An 18172-nucleotide genomic window follows, 5' to 3' on the forward strand; every position below is an offset into this window, starting at 1 on the left:
GGTTCCAGTATGTTAATACTACCTAAATGATCATTAATCAACCAAATGTTTACACAATTCAATATAACCTCAGAGGGTAGCAAGAATAACAACCCTTCAAGTATTTAAACAATCTTTTCCATCACAATTTCAGATAAAAATCCCCTTGCCTATTAATGCACCACGATTGATGAATCCAATTTTGTTTAAGTCAAAGTATTCATCTTTGTGAAAGAATCTATTTACAATGCTAAAAAGAAACCATCTACGTCCCTTGAGACACGCGGCGTGTTTAAGGTGGTCAGACATATTCTAAGAACTGATCTTGCTTTATATTCATTGGTTCTTAGCCTTTGTAGCCTCCCGTCTGTGAAGGGTTTCAGGACGAAACTGATTTCTTGAAACAATCTAATAGTTTCCACAAATTTATCTTGTAGTAAACTTTTCCCCAATGTAGCAAGAATGTAAAACCTACAACTAAAAGTGACATTAGGACTTTATTTTTACACATGACTTGTATTATCATATCTTAAAACCACCTGAAATGCTTTACTGTAATTGCATGTCAACTGTAGCTGTTGGTTGTGAACTAAATAGTAGCCCAATTTACTAATTAATTAACGTTACTTTCAATTCCATTTGACCTGTTATCTACGGTGTTCTGATGAACTTAAACAGTATGTATATAATGAATAAGACTTTTAACTTTGTTTTACATTTTAAACGCTATTTTGTTAACACTTCAAGCAGTAAATATCACAGTGAGTTGGAGTTTCCATCCATCAAGTAATGATTACTGGAAAAGTGACTGCAAATCCACTTTCTACAGCTTGGGGTGATATATGATGTCTTACTATGGTCACCCTTACTTCGTGCTCTCTGAAACTAAGATTTCTTTAATCTATATTCTTCGTATGAAATAATTTTTGTTGTTTATGGACAAGGTACGTTACATCATCTATGTAACGTGAAAAAAACACTACGCCGTGTTAAGTAAGAGAATGTGTGAAAGTACTTAAATTTTTTATCCAAGTATGTCACGAACCCGTGTTCTACAGATTTTATGTTGTTAATTATTATCTCAGAACCTACACAGAAGTTTATATTTTTTTATATAAAATAATAGCAAAAGCACAAAATAGTTAAAAATATTATTCTGAAATTGTATTAGTATAAATTGTGTTTATTTATGTTGCTTACTTCAAGGTAATGTGTAAGTTTTTTTTTTTTTTTATTATATACTTGGTGTGTATAAATTGTTCATTATAGGATAATTTAGTTAAAGCCATACCCAAGATATAGGAAATATATTATTCACGTAACAGTAGTTTTCACGACCTCAACTGATTACCTTAACTGAAGACTGATGAAAATATGAGAATCTCTCCTGGGACTCTGCACTGATTACCATTCAACACAAGTCTCATGAGATCTCTCCATGGTTTAATCCGATAATGATGAGATCAGTGGAAAATGATTTACCGTACTATGGCCATACTTGTCATAATGAAGATCCCAAAATACCATACATAAAATATAGACTTTCTTATTGCAAAAAGGTATTTGGTAGATCCTTTTTTTAATTTAGGTTTTAGTTATGTAATATTTTTTTACATCGGATTTTTAAATTATTGATTATATCCTAAATAGCTTCATGTGTATTAGACCTTAAAACATATCTTATAGTTTATAGGCTATAACAGAATAAACTATCGTATTATCAAAAAAACAGTTATAGTAAAAGAACAAAATTTGACATGGGTTGTTTACATATCTTTATCTGCAATGGTGAGACGATACCCCACTACTAAATTCTCTTGAAGGGAATTTAATGAATAAGAAAGTCTTCCCTCCACAATATCCTGTGTTGTAGGAAGTGGAATTTATCGAGGGATTTGTGGTAGACAAAGCTGTAGGTCCTGACCTCTAGGATTATCTTTTTTGAAATACTGAGTGTTCATAATATGTGTACTTTTGCAAAATGTTGTTTTTTGTCCAAGCAATGCATATGATAACGTTTGAAATCGAAAAGAGGGAAAAGGTGCGAAAACATGATCGATACGATAAAAAGATATTTGATTTGTTGATTTCATAAAACTCACACTCTGACCTAGACAGCAGTCGGACCCAATTAGAACTTTTCGTAAGGTGTTGTACGATTTATGTATCTTTATCTTACAATCAATTACAGAAGTACTTTATACTATATTCACACATACGATATTACTGTTTATCCATATCATACTTAAGTAAATTAAATAAGATTCAATTGTTTATTTGTTGTTCAAGTTCATAATTTTTTTTTTTTTAAGATATATGTAAATTTAATTTGAAAAATTAAAATCACATAGAGGTGTATTTATATTATACCTTGGGAAAATCTTGGCTACTATTTACACTATTTATAATCATACAAACCACCTAGACTAACAAGTGGTGGATTGGTTGACATGTTTGTATAACTGTTACATGACAACTATCCCTTGATTATATATGTTGATGTCAGGAGACATGGCAGTGTACACTACTCGGGCATGCATTGTATTGCATCAACATGATTATACATGTATTTGTACTAAACAAATATTGAAACTTACTTAGCTTGAAATGGATCAAGGGAATAGTGATTGTATCTTTGTTGAGTTAATATTGTGATTTTGATTTGTTGAAAACATATACGAAATGATTAATAGTTTTGGCCTATCTATATAAATAAAATTAGAGTTTTGTCTGTACATTGCTCAGAATCATACATTTTTAGGTTATTTTTACGTTTTATACATTAAAGAAGCCGAAACAAGTCTCATCTAAATTTCTGTCTGTCTGTCTGTCTGTCTGTCTGTCTGACACACTCAAGATGGCATTTTACGCAATCTTCTCCAGGAAAACGAGAGTACCTATCAAGACCCAAGTCATTTTAATGTATTCACTGGATTGGCGAGAGTGTCTTTAGCCATTAAAATATGGTCTCACTACTTTGTAATTAAAATTACGGCCGTTCAAAGATGCAGTTTTGTGCGATTTTTGTCAAGTTTTCTTCCAATTTGTATCACATAATCATCTATGAAACAACGAACAGCTGTTCGGATCAAGATTATTTGTTCTAGCTGTCACTGAAATGTTTACAAATGTTGTTTACAAACACCACAACCATTTCCGATCACGTTTTGAAGGCAAATCCCATCCAAGTGAGATTAAAAACGTTTTTATTACATAAAGGATTTAATTAATCGCAAGTGGAATAATATAGTGTAACCGTAAATTAAATAACTAGGCATCATCCAGGTCAGGAACCAGAAATATGTGTATAAAATTGTTTTGGAGTTTTGATAACCAGAAAGAAGACATTGAATCAAGATTGAATCAGTGTTGTATACGGCTGGGAAACTTAAATTTACTAATGACCGTCGCCAATAGCTTAGAAACAATGTTCCACTCATTGACGGCTCTTCAATGGCGGTTGTGTAAAGTGTAAAGCAAAAAATTACAACTGTAGTGGGTGATTGTAACAGAGGTTTACGGATGATGCTGAACTCGATTTTCCAATGTGTCACTTTCTGTTCCTACCATTGACTATATAAAGTTAATAGTTCCTACTCACCGTGTGATGCAATCGCTGGACCATACAGCCAATAGGCCCATAGCCCTTCTCATGGGTACGTGTGGTACGTACGCCTACCCAATTATTTATAACAACCCTTTCGACAACGATCCTTGATACCGGTAATTTTCCATAGAATACACGGCCTACCTAGGTACTTAAGAAATAAAATTATAAATGTCCAAAAACCCAACGTTGTGTGATTTTTATGTTACTAAAAGAGAGTGTAAGGTATGTACGGGTATCATAACAAAGGTAAATATGGTTAAACCTTTCCGTTTTAAGAAACCTACATGGATAGGGATTGGTTTACAATTTACTTGTTTAGCATTATGTTCTCATAAATATGTTCCAATAACATTATATAGTAAATATCAATGACACGTAATTATTTACTTGACAAGTTTTCTCTTCAACAGCAAAAGAAGCCATTCATCACTGAAGTGTCGCGAGTTATTACAAGACAACTTGACAAACGAACTTTGTCGTTAACTCGTTATTTATTGTCCTCAGAGGAGTTATATTTCTCCACAAGTATATCACTTGTCGCAAATAGTTCAAAGTCCTAACCCAAGTTCAAAAAGTTCCATTTTAAGTTCCATCCATACACTTTGGTGTAAAGGTGTTTACAATCACCAATACAAATTGAAAAATCGTTACTTGGTAAACCTTTTATCGGATTGATCCAGGGTGGAAGTAAATCATTTAATTATCCTAATATGAAAATATATAGGAGGGATATTTCTTGGTTGCAATGAAACACCTTAGCAGTGAAAACTGATTAGTGTTTCTTGCGTTTAAAAATACTAACTGTAATCATTATATATGTATAGTGGCTTCCACCCACAGATCTATAGAATTTTTATAAACTGCTGTCAAATGGCTGCCGGGAGAAGGTGAAGTACGTGATAAAAACGTTATCTTTCTTAATGAGGTTTTACTGACTGAGAAAATAAATCGATGAATGGCCAAGTCAAGATCTTTAGTTTAGGCATTTTAGAGATTAACTTGAGTTTTATTAGCTAAATATTATTAAAAATTATATTCATCAAACAGCTTGATGGTTAAAACTTGTGATTTTAACCTATATCGTTTTATCGAACACTAAATAAAGTCTGCATCAATTAATTACCTGTCAATGTGAAATTATTAAACATTAAGTCTACCCAATGTGGTAAAAACTAATCTGTGATAAGTTATAAACATAAGTATGTTTCATTGAGGTCAAATAAATAATTACCGTAAAATATATCATCACACCAGCTTACTTAAAACTAATGTATCTTGAGAGATGGCAGTCTTCGTTCAGTAAACAGTCTGACAGGGTTGGTGTCTCCGCTCAATATACATTTCAAATTTACAAACAGGACGTTGGACTTGCACATAAACTTGCCTTGGAGCTGACCCTTGTGTACACCAGTCAATAAAGGCTATAGGGGTGGCTCGTATAGTGTTAAGAGAGTGACACTTTTCTGCCATGGACATTGGTTCAAATATCACTAGCCACCAATGGATAATACCAATGTACCTTAGTCTAGTGGTATAGAGTTCATCTTTAGGTCCTTACATATAAACCATAAGATATTAATTCTCTCCAGAGAAATTTTCTCTTTATTTTGGAAACCTCTCGAAATTTTTAATTTCTGTATCATTAATCATCACGAAATTTCTAGTCTCTACTACATACAAGAAGTGTAGTACATCTGAAAGGGGTTTATCAGTGCATCTTAACTTCTTTTATTAAGGTTAGAAACATAAATAATCAGAAATAAATTATTATTAGTAAAATCAAATTGTACAGTGTATAGTAAAAAAACAAACGCAATATTAAACATCAAAGTAGTTATGCAACAATTAATCCGTTGCACTATGTTACATTATAGAAACCTGTGCTAAAGCTTTAAACATGAATGTAAAAAATAAAAAGAATCTTTTAGAGAATATTATTATTTACTATGTTTTGAATTAACATAGATATTCAACAACCGTACAAACTCAGTAATGTTTCAAAAACTAAGTTCATGCTATGTTTTATCATTTATTTATGTGATTATTTTATCTTTATGCGTTTTGTGTAAAATAAGTGAAGTACTTTATTCTGTTTTGTAGCAATTAATTAATAAATCAAAATGTTCAGCGAAAGAATATAATATACTTAATGTGGAGGGCAGTTAAACTTGATTCTATCATTATCCACTGGAATATATTAGTCTAAGCAGTATTTGCAGGTTGCCTCAGTAAACATATACAACCACATACATCATATAAATATTCGAACCTTTTTGTACTTTATTCTTTTCTGGTTGTCATAACGCAAAGAGAAGTGAAGCAAAGCAAAATCCAATTACAGCTAAGTATATAGCTTTATTTGGATATTAAGAAAATATGGATTGACAAATAATACAGTACCTTATATTTTTAGATGGTGCCGATATTTTAGAACTTAAATAACTGCCTTCAACTGCTTAGTGTCTGGAACATTCTATTTAACTGAAACTAATTCCTTATTTTTCCACAAGTGGTTCACAACTCTTATTAGCAATACAAAATTTTGAAACTCACAATAATGGTTTTATTCAATAGACAATATCTTTCATTTTGAGTGGCGTTCGACTATGCCCATTGCTTAGAATTTAGTTCAACATAAATTACGGTCTAAAAAAAAGTAGTGACAAAAAGGTGTTTTTTTTTATGACCAATCAATCCCCATAAGTAGAACAATAACAGCTGAACGTGATGTCTGACGTTGAATTTATTTTTGTGACATGAAGTTCAAGATAATGTGATTTTTATTATCAAGGTAACGAAAATGACGTATTACGGTCATCGCATCTTTTAGATTGGATATTGTGAAAATATGATGATATAAAACAGAAAGTTCGAGTAAAGTTTAGATAAAGCTATTGTTATTGGATGTTGAATATAAGTTTACAAATGATATGAAGCTATTGTTGGATGTAAAGACGGATGTTGTAAACAATTAGCCAGAGTCAAAGCAGAGATAGATTAAACTTAAGAACAGATTGCCGCAAGTTTCATCAGCGTTTCTGTGTTTAGTGATCACTGTGATATCACCCAGGGCTTCTTAGGCTTTTATGACTGTTTTTTGGAAAATAAATTAATTGCAAAAATGCCAATACAGTTAATCTATAATACTTGCAAGCTACGCTTATATAGGTTACACAAAATGTGTGTTTTTTTTGCATAATATTACTGCACAGTGGGACTCCGAGTACTTAAACCTAAATGTATTGAATGGTTCATACAAAAATCAGCATTAAACTGCAAATGACATAATAACTGGTCTGAACTGCAAAGATTGTAATACAAATTTTATTCGTAATTAGCATCCTGTTAAAGTTTGTAAGAAAATTGAATTACTACAGAAGATAATGCGTGCTTGAAAGTAAAGATAAGGAGAATGGCAGTAAAACGTTTTGCATAATTGAGATGGTTGTCATTTTATTACTGTCTGGAAGGAAAGATGAGAAAATGTAATTAAACACAACTGAGTTATTTCGTGTTGAGTCTATCTTTAGTGCGCATTCTCTTTCCAAGATGTCCTGTATGACAGCACTCTTATTTTGGCCATTGCAATGAGAGTAGTTTTATTTTTGTAATAACATTTAACACAATAATTAATTTAATTTGCTAATTTAACTATTGCTGGATCAGTCGTTCGTCTGTCTTTTAGTTAGTTATTACTATGATATTATTGTTTGTACTCAACAAATCTAATGCATGTAAGGTAGACAGATCCAATCATGATGTGTTTAACCACAAGTGTAATCAAATTCTACCACTATATGCCAGATTAGCAATACATAGTTAGGGTACTGGGTCAATGGAATATTACTAGGCTACAAGCTGTGTAGTTAAAATATGACCAAATATAGCTATATATTGTTTAATATGCTACACTACAGTTTTGTTGTTAAGAATCACTAAATAATTTAAAACTATTTTTAAGTTACCGGTGGTATATAACCGCTATGTTTTGTGGCAGTTAGCTAATTCATGGGTTGGAGAGATGAATTTTGCTTTAACTTTTTCCTTAATAATAGCTGTAGTTATAAGTTGTATAAGCTATTCAACTTTTCTAATAGTGGCATAAAAATTACTAATATGTTAAAAATTTTCAGATGTGAAGTAATAAATAACAGAAAGCTGTGTAAAATGACAATTACAGTGTATTAAAATTCAAAGAAATATTTAAAATTTTTCACAAAATAGTTATTTGTGTAACTAGTGGTGAAAGTGGCACTTTGCTGCACACGAGAGCAATGTTTACGAATGATCTCGAGTGCAGCAAAGGCCTTTTTCACTCGTGTTACACATTATATTTTTCCTACAGTCACTATAAAGCATATAAATAATTAGTCTTTCAAACACTATACAACACATTTTTAGGTTCAGCTGGCAACACAAATGGTGCCCTAGAGAAAGTAGTACCCGCGGTCCGTATCACTCCGCTATTTTTCCTCGGCAAGAAATTTGCTCCGCGTTTTGAGAATATAGCTCCGTATGTTTTTGTAATTTGAAGTGGTTTCCGGGCCTAATAAAATGCTTTAAAGATATTTTCTTGTTTATTAAGATCGTAGGAATGTTTTAAAAACGTTTAAAAGAAAAGTCCAGAAAGTTCAGAAATACCGAAACTATAAACACGAAATGACAGGTTAAATCGTAGTATAATAGTCAATCAGCTGCTCATAGAATTATTATCTCTAAGTGTTGCCAACTTTTTTCCAAGCGTACACGGATTACGTGCATAATAAAACCACGCTGTTTTGTGTTGTTTGGTTGGAATCCTGATGTGCGGCAAAGTATAAACCGTACGGCAAAGTATAAACCGTACGGCAAAGTATAAATATGCAGCAATTAGCAGCTTTCTGTACTATAAACAGTACAGGGAAGCCAACTTTGTCGGGTGACTGTAGGAAAAAGATTTTTTCGCGTCATGAGGAACTTTATCATTGCGATGTAACTGGAAGTTATTGCAAAGTAACCGTTGCGTAGTTATCATGGGCTAGTTATAAAAAATCTTCAACAGTAGTCGGGTGTTGGTGTTGAACAGTCCACTGCTCCATTTCAACTAAAATGCTATCAGCTGGGCATTTAATTGTTGCAAAAATCAACTGTCTAAGTGAAGTAACAGCTTATAAATAACTGTTTCAAATATCAGCTGTTAATATGATCCACCCGTACAACCCTACGGTTTCAGTCAACTTTGTAAGCCCTTCCCTTGTCACCAAATTTTACGACAGGTAGATCTCCCTTTGTAGTGTTTAAGCACGTGACAAATACCCTAAACTATCCAAAACTAAGGACGGTCTGCTAGACTATATTTTGCATGGATACAAAGCAGTAAGCTCCAGTTTTGAATTGTTACAAGTATAACTACATGTTTTGAATACATATAAGCATAATCCATGCAAATCCTTTAAGTAAATATTTCATATTCTTTTTACACAACCTTCGTTATAAACATTGAGTTTAGGGCATACAGTTTAATTTAAGGACACCGCGATAAATTCCATTTCCGGTGTTCCTACAATACAGGAAATTGTGGCAGGATCTGTGTATTCATTAGTTCTCCTTCAATAGAAGCTGGTCGGCTATTGCTGGACAATACGCCTACAGAGCAGCACTATTAGGATGTTGTTAAATAATGTATTTATCAAATGATTGTCTAAAATAAATATGTTTGTAAATTATTTTTTTAAACGATTATAATCGTAAAGTCACAAAACAGGACTGAAGAATATACTTAAGGAACAAAGAAGAATACTGAAACAGTTTGCAATTATTATATAATTTATTAAACATAAGCAGTTTGAAAATAAATAAATATTTTTCACACGACTGCCTACAACAATAAGGTTAAAATACAATTTGGCTACTCCTCAAATAAACCCTAATCCTATCTTTACCAGTGTTAAGACATAATTATCAAATACATACTAAATATATTTTGTAAGTACAGTTTTATTGATTGTGAGTTCGGTATTTAGCGGATGCAAACGAATTTTCCCGCAACTAGACTATTTTCCTCAATTGGACTTCAGTTTCCACTTGGGCTGGCGTATCTGGCCGGCTTTGATAAAACTATCTCCCCACAACCAGCCGCACGTTTGTAGGAGACATGGAACTGATTTGGCTGAAAACTAGCTTATTTAGATTTAGAATAGAAAACGTAATAAGCTGCCTTCGTATAGAAAACTTAAATATCTCAGCTATTTGTTTCAAGTTCGCAAAATTAGTAACATTATATTTACGTAATTTTAATGGGACCAAAAACAATAGTTGAGGATTTTTGACAGTAAGTAATTAAATTCTTTCAAATGTTGGGTGTTCCATCCAATTCAAATCAGGAATATAGGAAAGTATAATGATTAAAAAACAAGGTAAAACACCACTTGAGGAATGGCAAAGCGTTGTTATTTTTTCATTACTTCTCCTCACAGGCCGACACTATTGCTCTGGGTTATTCTCAAAAAGTTTTCCAAAGTATTATTATTTCAAATTTTTGCCCGTATTAGACTCTTAGTAAATGTTTATAAATTTTCATTTTGCAACATCATTTCAATGTTGGACCTAGTGACAACACGAAGTGCATCAATGGTTTTTTGGCTAAATTTTGTTTTACAAAAAAATAATGGGGGTTTCGAATTAATTATTAATTTAACATACAACATCTCTACATTACTGTGAGTGAAAACTATTTCATGCATTTTATAGACTTTTACTTAAATACATTTTTTTTAAATAGTATCTCATTTATAAAACAAAATGAAATAATTAACGTAATGGTCAATCTAGGGTATGGTAAAAAAGACTAATAATATGTTTTGGACTATGCTTGATTTAAAAAATTTATTCTCTCACAAGATGCTACAAAGGCTCAGAACCAATTAATATAAAGCAAGATCAGCTCTGTGGATATTTCTGACCACCTTAAACACGCCGCGTGTCTCAGGGGATGAGGGACGAGGTTTTTGTAGAGTTGTCTTGGATTTCCAATATTCTTACAGAATTTGCTGCACTAAAATGTGTTGAATAGCTAGTGAATCAGATACTATTTTCGGTGCCAAATCAAATAATATATTTACAAAACATATTTTTTCAGATAGTTTATTGACAGATGACATTGTCTAAAAGAGAAAACCCTAGTTGCTCCAACACATTACGTTGTTTTTGTATTACTCGTAATATCGGTTTGGCAAAGTAAATCCATTTAGTTCTCACTACATAGAGGGACGTGGAGTAAATTGATGTACAGAGTCTGAACTTTATTACGGTCCATCACTGAACAAATAGTCAATTTGTCTGTCTTTCATCTCTCGTGTAACTGGGTCGGGCCTTGCTGTGTGTTAATGACTTTTACATTGGTCACTACATACAGGGACGTGGAGTAAATTGATGTACAGAGACTGAACATTATTACGGTCTATCACTGAACAAATAGTCAATTTGTCTGTCTTTCATCTCTCGTGTAACTGGGTCGGGCCTTGCTGTGTGTTAATGACTTTTACATTGGTCACTACATACAGGGACGTGGAGTAAATTGATGTACAGAGACTGAACATTATTACGGTCCATCACTGAACAAATAGTCAATTTGTCTGTCTTTCATCTCTCGTGTAACTGGGTCGGGCCTTGCTGTGTGTTAATGACTTTTACATTGGTCACTACATACAGGGACGTGGAGTAAATTGATGTACAGAGTCTGAACTTTATTACGGTCCATCACTGAACAAATAGTCAATTTGTCTGTCTTTCATCTCTCGTGTAACTGGGTCGGGCCTTGCTGTGTGTTAATGACTTTTACATTGGTCACTACATACAGGGACGTGGAGTAAATTGATGTACAGAGACTGAACATTATTACGGTCCATCACTGAACAAATAGTCAATTTGTCTGTCTTTCATCTCTCGTGTAACTGGGTTGGGCCTTGCTGTGTGTTAATGACTTTTACATTGGTCACTACATACAGTGACGTGGAGTAAATTGATGTACAGAGTCTGAACATTATTACGGTCCATCACTGAACAAATAGTCAATTTGTCTGTCTTTCATCTCTCGTGTAACTGGGTTGGGCATTGCTGTGTGTTAATGACTATTACATTGGTCACTACATACAGGGACGTGGAGTAAATTGATGTACAGAGTCTGAACTTTATTACGGTCCATCACTGAGCAAATAGTCAATTTGTCTGTCTTTCATCTCTCGTGTAACTGGGTCGGGCCTTGCTGTGTGTTAATGACTATTACATTGGTCACTACAGACAGTGACGTGGAGTAAATTGATGTACAGGGTCTGAACATTATTACGGTCCATCACTGAACAAATAGTCAATTTGTCTGTCTTTCATCTCTCGTGTAACTGGGTTGGGCATTGCTGTGTGTTAATGACTATTACATTGGTCACTACATACAGGGACGTGGAGTAAATTGATGTACAGAGACTGAACTTTATTACGGTCTATCACTGAGCAAATAGTCAATTTGTCTGTTTTTCATCTCTCGTGTAACTGGGTTGGGCCTTGCTGTGTGTTAATGACTTTTACATTGGTCACTACATACAGGGACGTGGAGTAAATTGATGTACAGTGACTGAACATTATTACGGTCCATCGCTGAGCAAATAGTCAATTTGATTGTCTTTCATCTTCTGTGTAACTGGGTTGGACCTTGTCTGTTGTTACTTTTACAATGGACTCTATGCACTACAATGGTACATTGGTACCTTGAATTTGACAAAACTTCGGGCTCAAATAATGTTTATAAATTCACACTGAAACTAATCATTTTCAATAGTTAGAAAACTTATTTGATTCTATGATTTTTTTCGTAATAACACTTTTGAGGGTAATTTTTGAAAATGTATAAGTGATCGTATAAATTCGTTAATGAGATAATATAATAACAATAAGGACATAGTTAATATAAAATTTCTTAATAAATGAATAATAAAAATACTAAGTTTTTATTACATTTTCAATAATATTTTCCAGTAAAAATTAAAAACATGAACAGATATCATCTGTACTCAACAACATAACAACTATTTCGTGAGTGAAATGTGCCAAATATCAATGCGCATTTTGTTTGTCTTCGAAAAGTTACCAAAGTTAAGCTATCAGTCATTTTGCGTCGGAAGTCACCGTTTTGTAAGCCAAGCAATCCATCATATAACCCCGATCTTGTATCTTTTAAGAATTCGTTTAACAAATTGAAAATACATTTACATTTATACATTTACGGGTTAAAATAGTATATACTATTTCATGATATATGAAAACAAACGATTTCTGTAACAATACACATACATCAGGAAATGCATAATATAATGACATGTTGCATATCGATTATCTACTAGTTATTTGCTAATTTTAAAACATATCCACCGACAAGGAAAAGAAATACATGCAAAGGAGACAATCTCTGTTTATTCTAAGTTTCCCTCTTTTTAAGTTATGCCATTTCAATCTTCCACCTATTTTACTAAGGCAGTGGTTTGATGTAAATATTGGACCTGCACAGAAGGACAACCGTGGTTAGTGTAATGAATACAAACATCACCTTTGGCCACAATATCCGGCGCCCTGTGGCATGTTAGAGCAGGGATCCGACATTAAATTGTTGTTTGGGACAGATTGAATTGTCTTTGTTTATTTTGGAATATAAACTGTGCATGTATGACTTTACAGAGTTGACTTATTTATTTCTTATTTTTTGAAAAAGTATAATTATGTCAACAAAATATTCTTTTTGTTTATATTTCATTTAGTTTGGATTTAGTGTAAAGAATTCTTAATTGGGGAAAATAGATTTATTTGCAAACAATAAAGATATATAGATTTAAGGTGTAACTTAATTACATAAATTGTTGATAGAAAACCAATGTTCTCTTTCAAACTCTAGTTTTAAGGTAACAAATTAAATCTATTATTGTCATGTGTAAAATATACCAAAACCATAGGTTCCAATGTTTTTCATCAACAATTGTTCTGCACAATTAATTAAAACATCGGAGGGTAGCAAGAATAACAACCCTTCAAGTATTCAAATAATATTTTCCATCCCAATTTAAGATAATATCCCCATACCTATTAATACACCACGATTGAAAAATATAATTTTGTTTAAGTCAAAGTATTCATCTTTGTGAACGAATCTATTTACAATGCTCAAAAGAAACCATCTACGTCCCTTGAGACACGCGGCGTGTTTAAGGTGGTCAGACATATTCTAAGAACTGATCTTGCTTTATATTCATTGGTTCTGAGCCTTTGTAGCCTCCCGTCTGTGAAGGGTTTCAGGACAAAACTGATTTCTTGGAACAATTTAATAGTTTCCATTAATTTATCTTGCAGTAAGCTTTTCCCAAATGTAGCAAGCATGTAAAACCTACAGACATTATAACTTTTTTAACATATGTATTATTACATATTAAAACCACCTGAAATGCTTTACTGTAATTGCATGTCAACTGTAGCTGTTGGTTGTTAACTAAATAGAAGCCCAATTAACGTTACTGTCAATACCATTTTACCTGTTATCTACGGTGGTCTGATGAACAGTATGTATATAATGAATAAGAATTTTTAACTTTGTTTTACATTTTAAACGCTATTTTGTTAACACTTCAAGCAGTAAATATCACAGTGAGTTGGAGTTTCCATCCATCAAGTAATGATTACTGGAAAAGTGACTGCAAATCCACTTTCTACAGCTTGAGGTGATATATGATGTCTTACTATGGTCACCACTTCGTGCTCTCTGAAACTAAGTTTACTTTAATCTATATTCTTCGTATGAAATAATTTTTGTTGTTTATGGACAAGGTACGTTACATCATCTATGTAACGTGAAAAAAAACACTACACCGTGTTAAGTAAGAGAATGTGTGAAAGTACTTAAATCTTTTATCCAAGTATGTCACGAACCCGTGTTCTACAGATTTTATGTTGTTAATTATTATCTAAGAACCTACACAGAAGTTGTTACTTTTTTATATAAAATAATAGCAAAAGCACAAAATAGTTACAAATATTATCCTGAAATTTTATTAGTATAAATTTTGTTTATATGTGCTGCTTAATCTAAATTAATGTTAAGTTTTTTTTATTATATATTTGGTGTGTATAGGAATAAATTGATCATTATTGAATAATTTAGTTAGAAGCCATCCCCAAAATATAGGTAATATATAATTCACGTAACAGTATTTTTCACAACCTCAACTGATTACCAAGACTGATGAAGATATAAGAATCTCTCCTGGGACTTTGCACTGATTACCCTTCAACGGCTGTTTCAACACATGTCTCATGAGATCTCTCTGTGGTTTAATCTGATAATTATGAGATCAATGTAAAATATGTTTTTCATAACATGGTAAAACTTCTTAAAGATCTGAAAAACCGTAAATAAAATATAAATTTTCTTAATGCAAAAATGTTTTTGGTAGATTACTTTTTCAATTTAAGTTTTAGTTATGAAAAAGTAAAATTTTATTTAAAAACATAAGATTTTAAAAAATATTGTTTGGATCTTACATAACATCAAGTGCATTACTTTATTAACATCTTAAAACATATCTCATATTTTATATAACTAACAGAATAAATTATCGTATTTAAAAAAAAAATGTGGTAAAGGAACAAAATTCGTCATGGGTTGTTTACATGTATTTATCTGCAATGGGGAGACGATACTCCACCACAAAATTTCCTTGAAGAAAATTTAATGAATAAGAAAGTCTTTCGCTTCACAATATCCTGTGTTGTAGGAAGTGGAATTAATTGAGGGATTTGTGGTAGACAAAGCTGTATGTTCTGACCTCCAAGATTATCTGTGACGTTCTTTAAAGATCTTGTAATTATTTCTTGGAACTTTTTTTAGATACTCAGTATTATGTGTTATTATATGTGGACTTTTGCAAAATGGTGTTTTTTGCTCAGAGCAATGCGCATTTAAAGAAGAGAAGATTGAACAAGAGGAAAACACGTGCGAAAACATTATCGATACGATCAAAAGATATTTGTTGATTTCATAAAACTCACACTGTGACCTAGACAGCAGTCGGACCCAATTAGAACTTTTCGTAAGGTGTTGTACGATTTATGTATCTTTATCTTACAATCAATTACAGAAGTACTTTATACTATATTCATACATACGATATTACTGTTTACCCATATCATACTTAAGTAAATTAAATAAAATTCAATTGTTTATTTGTGGTTCAAGTTCATAAATATTTTTTTGGTTTAAAATATGTGTAAATTTATTTAAAAAAATTTAAATCACATAGAGGTGTATTTATATTATACCTTGAGAAAATCTTGGCTACTATTTACACTATTTATAATCATACAAACCACCTAGACTAACAAGTGATGGATTGGTTGACATGTTTGTGTAACTGTTACATTACAACTATCCCTTGATTATATATGTTGATGTCAGGAGACAGAGCAATGTACACTACTCGGGCATGCATTGTATTGCATCAACATGATTATACATGTATTTGTCCCGAGCAAATATTGAAACTTACTTAGCTTGAAACGGTTCAAGGGAATAGTGAATGTATCGTTGTTGGGTTAATATTGTGATTACAAGTAAACTCATTTGTTTATTAGTTGCTTGTTTAATATCTTACATTATTTTCTCATAAATATGTTCAAATAGCATTATATAGTAAATATAAATGACACCTAATATTATTTACTTGACAAGTTTTCTCTTCAACAGCGAGAGAAGCCATTCATCACTGAAGTGTCGCGAGTTATTACAAGACAACTTGACAAACGAACTTTGTCGTTAACTAGTTATTTATTGTCCTCAGAGGAGTTATATTTCTCCACAAGTTTATCACTTGTCGCTCATAGTCCAAGGCCGAGTAATAACCAAAGTTTATACATACATAATACAAAATGACTAGTGGGTAGCTGAGTGGTTATAGTGCTCACCTAACAATCAAAAGGTCGCCAGTTCGATTCTGAGAAAATTCGACAGCTGTTTGAAGGTTCGAAACTGGCCGCAGCTGTTTCTGATCATTGGGCTTTAAAATAAATGATCCTGACTGATGAAACAGCTGATCTTAGTCAGTAACAAAGCCACACAGATCATCTCACACCATTCTACACTCATCCTTCACTCATATTGGGGTAAAATACACACCTAGGTGGCGTCCCATCTCATATTGATAATTATAATAATAATTCTATTTTTAATCAATTCAATTCGTTTATTATCTTGCATGCAAAAATCTGTTGTACACTGAAACATCTTGTAGGCTATACCTCTCTAGCTGCAAGCTATTTGAGAGGAAAACTGGTATCCATTACAATAATGTAATGTATTTTACAAATACATGTATAAATTTTATAATTTTTAATTATATAATACATTTATAAAAAACTATTTCAATAAAAACATTCTTTTCTCTTTTGATTTGTTTAGATTTTTTAAATTAGATATGATTATGAGCTAGTATGTTTTTATATTTATGTGTGTATAATAAGAGTAACATGGGAGTAGTTAGTTATAATAACAATAACAATAATAAATAATAATAATATATTGCATACTAATGAGATAATCTTTTCTATATTTTTCACAATTACACTAAAGACCTACTCTTTATGGCATTTTAACCTTTCAAGGACTTTGTATTCATTGAGTTTGTATTCAAGTTTGGCCTGACATGTTTGCACAGTTAACAATTAAATTTCACAGGTGAATAATGCTAATAAATGTGGTAAAAAATCCATCAACAGATTTTCTAACTTAGCTGGTCAGGTGTTTAGTTGACTGGTCTTCTGTTCTAGGACCGGGTTTAGGTCTTTGTAACCACTAACATATTTTTTCCCTGTTATTATAGTGTGGTTCTGGTGATTTGGGGAAGCTAAAGCTTAAAGTCACAAATCTAGACCAAGATTTCTCTATTGAGGAATTTCCTTAATTTAGGGAAGTCCTCCAATCATCCATCTGGCATTATTTATTGATATTATTGTTTTTATTTGTTATTATTATCATACATTTTTTTAAACAATACTACGCTCAATAGTTTAAAGTTTGTCTAAAAGGGTAACATTATTCAAAATATTTACTCAATTAACTAATAGGAACTGAAAAAACAAAAAAGTCGAAAGGTGATAGTAAGTATGTCAATTAAATGGTAATTTGTTGTAGGTATTATTGGTAATTAAATGATATGTAGATTAAATCGCAGTTGCAGCTTATACCCCTACCATGTAGCCAATTAGGTAGTATACTTTAATTTAGGATGAATCTAATTTAAGCTGGTAGTAGAAGTGAGATGAATTATAAGACAAAGTAGGCCAAAGACATATATATTTTATAGATCTCAAATTTTACAAAATACACTTTCCTAATAAAACTCAGTTACGCTCTTATTACTTCCAAATATTGTACTAAATAATAAAAACTGGAAAGGTCTTACTTTAATCAGAGACACTGGGTTTAATGGTCAGAACTGGCACTAGCAGTTACCTAGAAGTGGTACAAAGAAGGTACTGGACCAAGAAGTGTTTGATATCTGTCTGAAAACATCACAC

This window comes from Macrosteles quadrilineatus, unplaced genomic scaffold (assembly GCF_028750875.1).
Source record: "Macrosteles quadrilineatus isolate MER2022 unplaced genomic scaffold, UCM_ALF_1.0 Scaffold_5__1_contigs__length_97177068, whole genome shotgun sequence".
Taxonomy (NCBI): domain Eukaryota; kingdom Metazoa; phylum Arthropoda; class Insecta; order Hemiptera; family Cicadellidae; genus Macrosteles; species Macrosteles quadrilineatus.